This window comes from Bombina bombina, unplaced genomic scaffold (assembly GCF_027579735.1).
Source record: "Bombina bombina isolate aBomBom1 unplaced genomic scaffold, aBomBom1.pri scaffold_2051, whole genome shotgun sequence".
NCBI lineage: Eukaryota > Metazoa > Chordata > Amphibia > Anura > Bombinatoridae > Bombina > Bombina bombina.
In genome coordinates, this window is record NW_026511996.1 from 13,792 (window position 1) to 27,578 (window position 13,787).

General features: G+C 37.0%; 1 long non-coding RNA gene across 1 annotated transcript; it reads left to right on the forward strand.

The window, feature by feature from the left end:
• The first annotated feature begins 1,213 nt into the window (after positions 1-1,213).
• On the forward strand, positions 1,214-2,715 carry LOC128644038 (uncharacterized). The gene is made up of 3 exons (XR_008399912.1): positions 1,214-1,327; positions 2,057-2,110; positions 2,613-2,715. It is a non-coding gene; the product is annotated as an uncharacterized LOC128644038 (long non-coding RNA).
• The last annotated feature ends 11,072 nt before the right edge of the window (positions 2,716-13,787 follow it).

Below are 13,787 nucleotides of genomic sequence, written 5' to 3' on the forward strand. Positions count from 1 at the left end.
AAATAAAACTGTTATTATTTCATAATGTCTTTTGAATTACAGTCCTTTATAATTATAAAGAAAGAATCTTAAATAATTAGTCTGTATTGTGCTTGGTAAATGACATTTAAAAAAAAAGTATCGGTAATTGGTATCGGCGAGTATTTGAAAACAAGTATCGGTACTTGTACTCGTCATAAAAAAATGGTATCGGTGCAACCCTAGATATAATCCTTATTAATGGATTATGCAAAGCACATACAATATAACTGATAACCTTGAAAGAATATTTAGTCTGTCATTATAGTGGTTTCAGTGTTCTTTATCTATTTATACTTTGTATGTAAAGCCTCTGAAAACAAGTAATAGACTACATATATCTTTTGACATCAAAATGCTGTATTGGTATAAATAGCTGAAATACATACAAATTTGTTTGTCAAAACTTTGAGTTTCAGTTGTGTTTACAAGAATGTTATTTCTCATTCTCTTTTGTGGGAAAAAATATTTGTGACAATTTTTGTGTCTTTTTGTGACAATTTTTTCCTTCTCTCTCTAGTTTATCACTATTTAGCTCACAGTTATAATTATGGAATTCTTCTTTATTCAATTATGTATATACAGTACTTAGTTAAATGAATTATATAAGATTGATTCTGTTGTACTATGTTTGTTACAACAGATTGCAATCATGCTGCAAAATCTGTTGGCGCTCTACAAATAAATTAGAATAATAACAATCTCTTTAATAAACATTAAATAAAATCTTGTTTTACAAACTTCACAGATGCTAGCTTGATGGTGAGACATGGCTCTGTGTATTTTAAGGAATAAATACAAACAACTGTACAGTATTAAGAATGGTGCTTTCAGTATAGTGTTGCGCTTCTGTAACATCACATAACACCTTAACATAACATTTCTTTATCTCTTTATTGCAGCATGGTATCAATGCTACAAATGATTTCAAACTTTTTTTTAAAAACATTGTTTTTGTGTTTTTAGCTTTAGAAAACCATCTTAGAATATTTAACGGTAATAAACAATTTTAATGTGTAATTATATTATCTAAACAATTTTCAACTTTTGCTTCCATCACACATTTTAAAAATGAAAAATGTGCATTCTTTATCCTTGACATAATCAGAGTTGCTGATCTCTTGCCCAAATGATAGACTCATAGTAATTGTTTTTGCTGAGAGCATCTGTTAACACTGGAATTTTGTCACTTTAGGTTCATGTGAAGATGGCGGACGAAGCAGTCTGTGTTGGCCCTGCTCCCACTAGCAAAAGCTACCTCAACATGGATGCCATCATGGAAGCCATTAAGAGAACTGGTGCCCAAGCTGTGAGTCTGAATGGTTCTATCTGCTGCAGCTGTTTCAAATATAGAAGGCTGGAAAGCCGGAACTTGTATTAAAAATAACAGAAAGGGACTAAATATTCTGTTCTTGTTTGGTTCATGTCACATGAGTTAAATGTGGCCGAAATCTCTACTGGAAATCAAAGGCTTCATAGCATCTGGCAGAGCTGGTGGCAGTTCCTGCAGGTGGCTGCTGGATTCAGAAATCACACCAGGGAGCAGCTTCAGTTCATTTCCAAATATTCTGAAAAAGAAAATCCCAATTAGTTTTAACCCTTTCAGGGCCATTTTGTTTTAAGATTTTTTTTTTATCCCCCCCCCCCACGCACGTTTGTTGACGTGTTATGTTTAATTAAGCATATATGATTAGATGTGCTAGAAGGTAAATGGTCCATTCAATAATTACAATATGTTGTTTTTATTTATTCTAAATAGGCCTAAATTGAATGTCAATCTATTTTTGTCAGATACAGGTGTAGTTTTTTTTTTTTACTGGCCTGTATTTATGCAAATAGGAAAAAAAAATTCCCTTTATCAGTCACGGAGACTGTTTTAATAATTATGATTAAAATGTTGTTTAATATTAGCGTTTGAAATTTGTGTATGAGAACCACAGTGAATAAGCAAGTGGCTAAATCCTTTTCAGTACTGTCAAGGTTAATAACATAAACTGTGAATGGAAAATGTCTAATACCCTCTGTTTTTATTTTCTAGGTCCACCCAGGATATGGGTTTCTTTCTGAAAACAAAGAATTTGCCAGGCGTCTGGTAAGTTGAGTTCTTTTGTGGTTGGTAATGAATCTTTAGGAAAAGCACAAGCATGGCAGGGTGTAGTGGATGTATTTATCAATGAAAGGTTTCTGATTATGTTCATGGCTAAAAGCACTGTTGTTTGGACCCATTTGGAGCTTAACCTGGCCTCATTATTGTATATTGTTCTTATAATAAAATACAAGGTAAGCTGTGCACAGTTTGTTACAGTAATAAATCACATTTTTGGAATGATTTAAATTCGGCTGTATTACAGTTTAAAGGGCTTTAATTATTTTGGTTTTCAAGGTTAAAATTTTGGTATAGAACATTGTGGTTAAAATTTACAAATAATAATTTTAAACCTTTTTATACTACTTGAATGACTTACTATTATTTGTAATATAGCTTTTTATTTTTTGATGTATGCATGTCTTTCATATAGTATTGATAAATGTAGAAGATATTTTGCAATTCTAATTTTTTTTTAATAATTACATTTTCATTGATATATATCTAGCACACCTTGTAGCACCAAAGTTGAGGTCCACGTGGAATTATGGAGACTTCATTTGATTGTGATTTTTTTCTAGATGGGAAATAAAATTTTATTTGTATTAGAGGCAACGTTGATGTTATATATTTGTTTCTGAAAAGAACATAGTTGCAATTGGTGCTGTAAAAATGTTGAAAATAAATCCTGCCGTGGCTACCACAAAATGAAAGAGTCTCTTTGTGTATTTTATGTTTTGTGCACTGACTTAGCACAGCAGTAACAGTTAATAATTGGGCTATTTCCATCTCTTTTTTTTTTAAATTCCTGAACTGCTCCTTTGTTTTAGAGTGCAACCACCATTTTTTAAATGTCTTATTACTGCAGGGTAAGATATTGTTATTATTTATTATGCCGGGCTAGATTTTTATGCAGTGTGCTATAATTTAGTATTATTACACAAGGAGGTTTTCTTTTAATACATATTTCCCAAGGTTGACTGTCTAATACGTCTTAGACTTAATTCTACAATGTCCCAGTTACATTGTTTCAAAATATTTTTACTGTTTTCACATATATTTATAGTATTTTATTTGTCTGTTTGTGTATTTTTTTAATGGAAAAACTGTAACTGTCCATTTTAATGGAGCATATTGTACTGCTGTTCATTTTCAGGGGAAATCCACTGATCACTTATTTAACTCTAGTTAAGTGCCTTCTAGTTAATCTTTGCTATTCCTCTATAGATCATATTATGCATAATACCTAATACTGCTTTTCCTCTGAAGGAATCTGTTCTCCTTCTGTTGCACTGTACAGGTGAGTTTTACAGAGTTTGCTCCAGGATTAAATGATTTTATGCGCTCAATAATTTCTCTGGTTTTAGAGTTTATGCCTTGTCAATGTAAGCGCAAATACGTTTGTCTGATACTTATCCTACAATTGGATTTCCTGGTTTTCTGATACTCAAAGGATCATGTCAGATAAGGATATTCTTAAATATCAGTCTTAGACATCTCAATTATATTACTGGGGATGAGATCATTTCTCCAACATTGGTGTGTCCGGTCCACGGCGTCATCCATAACTTGTGGGAATATTCTCCTCCCCAACAGGAAATGGCAAAGAGCACAGCAAAAGCTGTCCATATAGTCCCTCCCATGCTCCACCCCCCCAGTCATTCTCTTTTTTTTTTTTTTTTTAATTATTTTTATTGAGGCAAAGTAAAGCACAATTGTATACAGTAATAATGTTAGCTCGGCAATACAAACAAAATACAATAAAAAAAAGGAAAACCAAAAGCAATTACAATAAAAACTGGCGATCATTAATCCTGTATCATTCATAATCTATCAGAGACATGCCAGAGCAAAACAATAATCAAAGCCTCTTATTTTTCCATTATTTATCAATAATATTCTGCAACTTATATCTTCAGAATAGATAACAGATAGAGTCTACATAACAGAGCCATTTTGACCTGAATAAGGGGAGGGGTGCGGGGGAAAGGAGAGTAAAAAGAGAAGAAAAAAAGGGGGGGGGGGAGGATTTTTTTTTCCTTTTTTGCTCCCTTCTTCCCCTTGGAGAGGAGAGAGGGAAGGGGGAGAACTTAGAATAGACATATAAAATATTCAGGAGCTAGCTATTACCATAGTCCTAATATAACTATTTCAGAGTATCTAAAGGGGTATATTAATTGATTTATTTCTTCTGGAGTAAATATTTTAATGAAGGCCGACCATTTTTTGAAAAATGAAGTTACCTCCTTTTCCGAAGTTAGAGATATATCCATTTGCTCAATAATACATTGCTTTTTCATGAAGTTTTTGATTTCCTGAATACTAGGCGTTGAGGGGTCTCTCCACTTTCCAAAAATTAAATTCCTCGTTGCCAGAATTGCCCCATTCCTAATTTTTTTTTGATCCGAGCTTACTGAGGGTTCTACCAGGAATACCACCCCTGCCAGTGAGAGAGAGAGAGAGTCGGAAGCTTCAATGTGTTAATTAGCCAAAATTCTACCTCTTTCCATAATTGCCTAATCCTCGGGCAAGAACATATCATAAGGTACACTTAGGACAAACATTAAAATTATAATTGTGCCATTTAAACCCTTTAAGCGGGGTGTAATATGTTCTATAAAGTAGCTTAATGTGTGATTCCCTCCAGTTTGTAGATAGTGTAGATTGGGCTACAGTGGCTATAGATTTTTCCACCTGTTCTGCCTCGATAACTAAATCTGGTTCTAATAGGTTCCACTTTTGAGTTATCTGCTGAAGATTAAGTGCTCCATCTTGGCTAATCAGCAGATCATACCAACACGATATAGAAGATAATTCATTTTTAGCCAGGGTGGGCCAATTATCTAATTTCCCCCAAGACCAAGACCAACCGAATTTCCGTATTAACGAAGCTAGGTAGTGTCTGGCTTGGAGATAAGCAAAGAAATCTTTGTTGCTTATATCAAATTCCTGTTTCAACATTTCGAAGGTTTTGACCGAGGCAGAGCCTTGGTCTATAAGTTGGGACATAAAAAGGAGACCCTTTCTCTGCCAAGTTTGAAATACTTGTGTTTGAATACCTTCCTGGAATTCTGGATTTCCACATAGGCCTTGAAACCTTGGAATTGTTAAATCAATGTTCAGCTTGCGACCTAATTTTTTCCATGCTTGTATGACCGTGAATATTGATTGAATAGCCCTCACGTTTTTGGGAATTAATTGTGTCGGACAATGAATTAAAGCTGAGGGGTTATAAGGAAATATAATGCTTCTCTCCAGGCTATTATTAGTAAAATAATCCTTGTTAAGGATCCAGTCTATTGCAATGCGTGAAAGGAAAACCAGGTTATATTTATTAAGATCTGGGAGAGCCATTCCACCATACCTTTTCGGAAGGTGGAGTTTGTTTAGAGAAATTCGAGGTCTCTTACATTTCCAGATAAAATATTGCAGGTCCCTATTTAGGCTCTTCCAATCTCTAACTTTTAGAATCACTGGAATATTTTGAAGAGGATAAAGAATTTTAGGTAGTAAGACCATCTTAAAAAGAGCAATACGCCCCGACAAGGATAATGGAAGATTTTGCCAGTTTATCATATATTCTTTAATTTTGGCTAAAATAGGGGAAATATTCAGGTTATACCATTCTTGTGGGTTTAAAGAAATATGGATCCCTAAATATTTAAGATGAGTCGACACTTCCCTGAAAGGTATCTTGTCAATTGAAGCCTCATTCTTCCTTACCCACAATAGCTCAGACTTAGAAACATTCAATTTATAGCCTGAGAAAGAGCCAAATGCATTAGTTATCGAAATCAATCTTGGGATATTGACTGCTGTGTTAGACATATAAATTAGCACATCGTCAGCGTATAAGGCAACTTTTGGTTCCACTAAACCGATCTTTATCCCTTGAATCCTCTGTCTAATTCTAAGGGCCAATGGCTCAATCGCTAAATCAAATAAAAGTGGTGACAGGGGACATCCCTGCCTTGTGCCCCTTTGTAAATGAATTGGATTGGATTCTAATTTGTTAACAATCAATCTAGTTGTGGACTTGGTACAAAGGTTGTTAATAAAAAGAGGAAAATTATCTTTAAAACCAAATCGCAACAAGGAATTGATAATGTGTTGGTGAAAAACCAAGTCAAACGCTTTTTCTGCGTCTAATGCAACAATTGCTATGTCAGATTGGTTTTGGTTAATGGTTTCTGGGCAATTATAGAAATAATCCAGAACCAAGCATAATTCTCTTATCTTAGCTGCCAGATTACGCCTAGATATGAAACCTGCCTGATCCTTATTAATAAGATCCCCTATCACTTTTTGGAGTCTTTTAGCTAAAATTGATGTTAATAACTTGTAATCTGAGTTACGTAATGCTATAGGTCTGTATGACTCTTTATTCAATGGGTCTTTCCCTGGTTTCACAATTAATGTTGTTATAGATGCTGTAAAAGACATAGGGATGGGTTGATTATCGATAAAGAAGTGATTAAACATTTTTCTTAGATAAGGTGTTATAATTGGAGAAAGGAGCTTGTAAAACTCGTTAGGGAGAGAGTCTGGGCCAGGTGATTTATTCAAGCGAGCTTCTTTAATTGCCAAGATAATTTCTTGGTCAGTGATGGGGGCATTAATTTTACTCACGGCTTCCTCCTTTAAAACTGGATGGTCAAGTCCTTCCCAGAAAAGCTCTGAGACTACTTCGTCTGTTTGTCTATGTGAATAGAGATCTCTATAGTAGGTGAAAAAAGCCTCCATAATTTCTCTCGAATTTTGAAGTAAGGTTCCTTGTTCTGAGAGTGAGTCGATAGTAGAGCTTCCCTGTGCGTTCTTAACTAAATTTGCCAATAATTTCCCTGCCTTATTCCTGTACCTGTAAAATTTCGCTCTCATTTTGTAATCCTCTTGGATTGCAACATGTAATAGGAGATTATCTCTCTCTCTCTTAGCAGAGGCGTACCTCCTCCAGTTTATTGATGTTGGTTGGGATAAATATTTACTATAACTGTTAGTAAGTGCACTCAGAGCTTCGTTCTCCCGAAGGGCTGCCTTCCGCTTATAATCCGCCATATAAGCGATGATTTCTCCCCTCATTACGGCCTTACCAGCTTCCCACAATATATTTGGGTCATTGACAGTATCAGCATTTAGATTAAAACATTCATTCATTCTAGCAGTCAACCAAGACTTGAATTTTATATTTTTTATTAAAAATTTAGGGGGAAAAAATCATCGTGTAGTAGTCCTTTTTTCTTTTAATGGTATTTTTAGTATAATCGGAGCATGATCCGACACAGTGATTTGCATTATCTTTGATATAGCCCCAATTCTCGTCAAATTCTCACTTACTAGGAATAGGTCAATTCTGGAGAAGGATCTTACACTCTTAGCCTTACACGTAAACTCCCTATGGTCTGGGTTGCGAATTCTCCAAATGTCTCTCAGGGCTAGGTTTTTAAATAAGGTTTTAAACATTTTACCTTCAAGCTTGTTCCTTTTGGCCATGGTTTTAATGGATTTTTGCCTGTGCCTATCTATCTGGGCCTTAGGGGTCATATTAAAATCCCCTGCCATGATTATGTAACCCTCACCTATTTGTAATATTTTAGTTTGGAGTGATTCCCAAAAGCTTTTTTCAAAGTTATTCGGGGCGTATAGGTTACATAGCGTAAGAATGGAGCCAGCCATTCTAATTTTTAGAATCAGTATTCGGCTTTCGGGATCTCTATATTCTGATAAAATTTCGTAGGGTTTTTTTTTACCCAACAGGATGGCTACACCCCTCTTTCTGCCTATGCTTGGCGTAAAAAACACTTCACCTACCCATGGAAACTTTAGCTTTGCAGATTCTTCTGCATTTAAGTGTGTCTCTTGTATAAATGCGATATCTGAATTAAGTTTCTTTAACTGAGAGATTATCAGCTTTCGCTTCATTGGAGTTGAGACCCCTCCAACATTCCAAGAAGATAAAGTCAATCTTTTTACATTAGACATGGTTTAACCTCTCTTTCTTACTGTGCCCCTCTAAGGAAAACAGAAAAAAAAAAAAAAGGGGGGGGAAATTTTTTTGTTCCCCCGCACCCCTTGTCTCCACTGTATTGTTTAGTCAATGTTGACACCTGAAGAACATTAATACAAACAATGGAGAGCGCTGAATACAAATAACAGTTACATATTGATAATATCATCAAAACAACTTAAATTTAGTCTATGAGACAATTAGACCGGTAGCTTAAATTACTTAACCACTTTTTCTGCCAAAAACTTTTCTGCCTCTGGGGCAGTATCAAAAAAATACGTCTGGCCCTGGAATACTACTTTTAGCCTAGCCGGGTAAATAACCAATGCAGTAAGACCCTCCTTAATCATCCGGCCACAGATTGGGGAAAGCTCCCTTCTTTTCAGGGAAGTTTCATAAGCGAAATCTTGAAACACTAAAATTTTGTTCCCATCCAGTAGAGTAGGAGCATTCTTGCGTGAGAATTGCATGACCTTGATCTTATCTTGAAAGTTCAAGTATTTCACAATTATAGGTCTAGATCTTAATCGGTCACCGTTTGACAAGGGGGGTCTCCCCAATCTGTGGGCACGCTCAACCACTAGGGGCAACATTTCTTGGGGAATCTTTAAGAGTTGAGGCAAGATTTCAGCTGCAAACTGCACTAGATCTGTGCTCTGAAGGGTTTCTGGAACCCCTATTATTCTAATGTTATTTCTTCGGGACCTATTTTCTAGGTCCTCGATCTTATTCTGTAGAGCTTTAAGGGTTAATGAATGTGCCTGCAGTTTGGTATCATGTATGCTCGAGTGATCTTCAAGGTCAGACACCCTTTGCTCTGCTTCTTGAATCCTAGTTGAAAATTGCTTAACTTCCATAGATAGTGTGTGCAGATCTTGTTTTATTTCCATTCTAAGCGATTCAAATTTGGGGTTCAGAGCTTCTAAAATATCTTTTACAATTATTTGTGAATTAATAGCCTCTTTTGACTTTGTGACTAGATCTGATTCTGAGTGTAATTCAGCTGTAGTTTGAATTATATTTTTGTTCTTCTTGTCTCTGGGTCTCGAAGCCATGGTTGGTGAACAGTGTTTATTTTGTGTAGGTGAATTTAGGAATTTATCCATAAGTGACAAATTTAAAAAAGAAAAATTACTTTGTGCAAAAACAGTGATTAAGGAGAGAAAGGAGAGATAAAAGAGAAGGATAAGGGAGGAAAAAAAAAAAAGGGGGGGGGGGGTTAAGTTACCCAAAAAAAAAAGGGGGTGGGAAGAAAGGAAAGGGAGAAAAAAGGGTTGTTAGTGAAAAGTGAAAGTAAGTGTTTGTGAGGAAGTGAGGTGGAAAAGTGAGTGTGAGAGAGAAAAAAAAAAAAAAAGGGGGGGGGGGAGGGGAAAAAAGGGGGGAGAGAAGGAGGGGAGAACCCCTCAAGTGAAGAGTGTTCAAAAGAAAAAATTAAAGCCAAGGATTCACAGGCTCAGAGAACAAGAAATTACTTCTTCTGGGTTTAAAAAGAGGAACAATTGGATTACCTTCGTTAACAGTTAGAAAAATTAAGGAGCTTTAAGGAGATCCAAGATTAGGTTTCAGATATGTGATCCCTCAGCTTATCGGAATAACAAAACTCTAGTGCTCAAACTTAAGTCTAATAATTTTGTTTTTAAGTCTAACAACTTTTGTTTACAAATAAATTCTAATTTGTTAGTATTCTTGTTTATATAGCTTGCATTGAGTAACAGGACTAGTGCCTCTTGAGATGTTATTTCTTTCCAATCTTTACAATGGAAAAGTTCTCAGATTAATGTGTTACATACAGAGTCAATCAAAAGTACTAACTAGCTTTAATCAGAACTTAAGACGTAGCGATTATGTCTCAGTTCTCCTTCGCCTTGTCCCCAGCTTAAATATGTCTCCTTCTCTTACCCACCTATCTATTCTACCTCTATGTATTTAGGGGCTTAGCCAATTAGGTGGGAAAAGAGAGAAAATATATAAAATATAAAAATACTTCCTTTTCTCTCCTCATCCCTCTCAATTCAGAAACAATTACTTGAGCAAGACTTTAATAACAGGTGTGTAGGGTTGATGTTAGTTAATCGCTTTACGTTTAAGACCCTGCAGAGAATTTCAAATGTACTTAATAGTAATATCCCTTTTTTATTTTTAATTAATACTTGTAGGTATTCCTGCTTGTATAGAATCTAGTATGTAATAAGACCAATAACTCTTAAAGATAGCAAATCTGAGTGTTTTTCCAATAATTTACAGTGGCCCTCGCAAATGGGTACCTTTGTATCACATCTGGGTGTATTGTTTTAACTTATTTTAACTTTAACATTTTGTCTATTTTACATTTTTACATTTTACATTTTGTCTATTTTAGCACTTTTGGTGTTAATATTCCTACAGCGGTTTAGTAACAGGAAATGGGTCTTTAGTTATATTAAAAAATAAAAAAAATATTCTGTAACAATTAGTAAGCTTTAGTTCAAGAGGGTTAGTAGCAGTTAGTATTGGTTATAAACAACCCTTCTAGGGGTAGGTTAGTTATAACAACAGCATTTGTAATAGACCAAGCAAATTTTAAGCAAGCATTATTAATATAAGGTAGTCCTCAGCATATCATTCATAGAGAGGTAGAGAGAAGATAATCAGCCTTGGTGTCAGAGTAGAGTACTTAGTCTAAAGCAGTTAGTATAACAATAGTCAGTAGTAGGCACATTGAACACAACCAGAGTAAACTTAATCTATGGACTTGCAATTCCCTTAGCATGTGTTGATTGAGGTGCCATTTGCTCGCTGTAGCTTAGGGCAGCGCTAGGGTAACATTTTATGCCCTCTTAAGCTGGGAGCTGAAAGATGTTTCTTTGCAAAGATAAAGTTGCGTCAGATAGATGAGCTGAGCAAAGCAAGCAAATTATAGCTAAGCACTGTTAGTATAGAGCAGTCTTTAGCGTGCTTATTTGTGGCAAAGTTAAAGGAAAGTTAGTAAGCAATAGTAATGAAAATAGGGTGCTTTGTCCAAAAAGAGTCATGCAGCAATGGTTACAAACAAATCTTTTTTTTGTTTAAGGTAAACTTGTATTGTATACTTGCGATTTTCCTTAGCTTGTGGTAGTTGAATTACCCAGTTGCTCACCGCAGCTTGTAAAAGTGTTGGAGCGATGACTTATGCCCTCCCGCTCTGAGAGGTGTTTCCTTGCAGGGAGTGAGTTGCACCTGGTAAAGCTGTTCAGCGGAGAAATAGAGATGATGGCGGCCTGTTCAAGTGATTGATGCAGCATTAGACAGACATTCCTTCCTCTGTGTCACAGCCCTTGCTTCGTTTCACCCAGCCGCCGTCTCTCCGTGAGCCCCAGTCGCACGCTGCTTAGTTCCTACCTCTTCCGTGTGTTTGCTCACAGACATGTGCCAGGTATACGCACCATAGAGGGTTCAGCTAGAGGCCAGGTGTTCCACTTTCCAAGATGCCAGGGGAGTGAGCAGATCGATCCGGTCAAGGTAAGGGAGAGGGGGAAGTCTTGTTAAGTTGAACTGAACTTAAATCGCTGCCTTCTACTCCCCAACCACAACCCCACTAGGGGGGGGGATTTGGGGGATATTGATGTTCCGCCGGCAAGATTTGTGATATTTTCAGGCTATCTACCCCCCTCACGCAGCACCGGTGGGAGGGGGGGACTGCCTGTCAAGATCTTATCCTGTGTGTGACCTCTTCACGGGATGGTCTTCGCGGGGTCTAACACACTGTGTGGTAGCTTGTAGCGCAAGTTTTGTAGTAGCGCTATGCGAGTTCCTCCAGGGGATATCCAGACTGGATGCAACGTCTCCCCACGGCTGCTGGGGCACCTGCCGCGTAATCTACCGCCAAGGACTAATTGCATGAGAGAAATGAGCAGGTCTAGTGCAGCACAGCCTCATGCACAGGCTCCTCCTCCGGAACTTCACCCTTCTAGCTAAGCAACTTGTTTTCTGATACTCAAAGGATCATGTCAGATAAGGATATTCTTAAATATCAGTCTTAGACATCTCAATTATATTACTGGGGATGAGATCATTTCTCCAACATTGGTGTGTCCGGTCCATGGCGTCATCCATAACTTGTGTGAATATTCTCCTCCCCAACAGGAAATGGCAAAGAGCACAGCAAAAGCTGTCCATATAGTCCCTCCCAGGCTCCGCCCCCCCAGTCATTCTCTTTGCCGCTCTGAACAAGTAGCATCTCCACGGAGATGGTGAAGAGTATGTGGTGTTTAGTTGTAGTTTTTATTCTACTATCAAGAGTTTGTTATTTTAAAATAGTGCTGGTATGTACTATTTTCTCTGAAACAGAAAAAGATGAAGAGTTCTGTTTGTGAGAGGAGTATGATTTTAGCAGCAGTAACTAAAATCGATTGCTGTTCCCACACAGGACTGTTGAGATGAGATAACTTCAGTTGGGGGGAGCAGTTGGCAGACTTTTCTACTTAAGGTATGACTAGCCATATTTCTAACAAGACTGTGTAATGCTGGAAGGCTTTCATTTTTCCCCTCATGGGGATCGGTAAGCCATTTTCTTAGTCTCAAACAGAATAAAGGGCTTAATATGGGCTATAAAACTGGTAGACACTTTTATGGGCTAGATTGATTGCTTTATTTAGGCATTTTATACAGTTTGATGTTGAAATTCACACTTTATAACTTTGGGGAACGTTTTTCTACGTCAGGCACTGGTTTAGACACCTTCTCAGTCAGGAAGGGCCTTCTCTGTAGTAGGCAGAGCCTCATTTTCACGCCATTACTGCACAGTTACTTTTGAGAGCAATACATGCAGCTGCATGTTTGTGGGTCTGGAATTAGTTGAAAAGGTTCCTAGAAGGCTTCATTTGGTATCGTATACTCCCCTGGGTTTGGTGAAGTCGCAGCAAAGGCTGGGGCTAGGACTGTAAGGGGGTTAAAACTGTAAAAGGCTCCGGTTTCCACATTTTAAGGGTTAACTGCCTGAAATTTGGGGTGCAATGCTTTGAATGCTTTAAGACACTGTGGTGAAAATTTGGTTAAAATTGAACAATTCCTTCATAGTTTTTCACATATTCAGTAATAAAGTGTGCCCTGTTTAAAATTTAAAGAGACAGTAACGGTTTTGTTTTAAAACGGTTTTTGTAGTTTATTGACAAGTTTAAGCCTGTTTAACATGTCTGTGCCTTCAGATAGACTATGTTCTGTGTGTATGGAAGCCAAAGTGTCTCCCCCTTCAAATATGTGTGATAATTGTGCCATAGCGTCCAAACAAAGTAAGGACAGTACTGCCACAGATAGTAAAGTTGCCCAAGATGATTCATCAGATGAAGGGAGTAGACATAGTTCTACATCATCTCCTTCTGTGTCTACACCAGTTTTGCCCACGCAGGAGACCCCTAGTACTTCTAGCGCGCCAATGCTTGTTACTATGCAACAATTGACAGCAGTAATGGATAACTCCATAGCAAATATTTTATCCAAAATGCCTGCATTTCAGAGAGAGCGCGATTGCTCTGTTTTAAACACTGTAGAGCAGGAGGGCGCTGATGATAATTGCTCTGTCATACCCTCACACCAATCTTTAGTGGCTATGAGGGAGGTTTTGTCAGATGGGGAAATTTCTGATTCTGGAAGAATTTCTCAGCAGGCAGAACCTGATGTTGTGACATTTAAATTTAAATTAGAGCATCTCCGCGCACTGCTTAA